Consider the following 632-nt stretch of genomic DNA (forward strand, 5'->3'; position numbering starts at 1 on the left):
TGTTATTAATTATAACGTCGCACAACTTTTGCATTAACGATATATCATGGTTTTGACCTTGTAATACTGATTATAATTAAAGCTAATGTATCAAAACGAAAACGGACAGTTTGGACACTTTAAGCAGTTATTGTAATCTGGAAAAAACAGCATCAAAATTTTGATTTAACTGCGTGTCCAGCTTTCAAAAACGGAGAATTGGCAAAGTCCTGTCCGTTTCGGTGTATTGCCCTACTTGCAATAATCGTAAGGATGGACTGTTCTTGGAGAGAGAAATAAGGTGGGGGGGTCCTACTACGCTCGGTAAGATGTTTGTCTGCTAGAACTTACACTATCAGTATATCAAAATCACAGACTCAGATAAAACCCAAACTGTCTTATCAATAAAAAAAGCTCTGAGGACAACAGAGAATCCGTCACACCTCATCCGATTAGCCGGCTTTGCTCATTTGCAGTCTCTTTAAAACCAACTGGTTTTGCCGAGTGTATTCTTGCAACAGAGTATGTAGACCTCTGTCCGTTTTATCGCCAATACGAACAGTCCCTTATTCAAAATAAACAGAGATCTGTTGGGCTTTGACGAACAGCGGCTGCGGAAAATTACTTGACACAGCATCGCCTTCCATTACAGA

This window comes from Penaeus monodon, chromosome 33 (assembly GCF_015228065.2).
Source record: "Penaeus monodon isolate SGIC_2016 chromosome 33, NSTDA_Pmon_1, whole genome shotgun sequence".
Taxonomy (NCBI): domain Eukaryota; kingdom Metazoa; phylum Arthropoda; class Malacostraca; order Decapoda; family Penaeidae; genus Penaeus; species Penaeus monodon.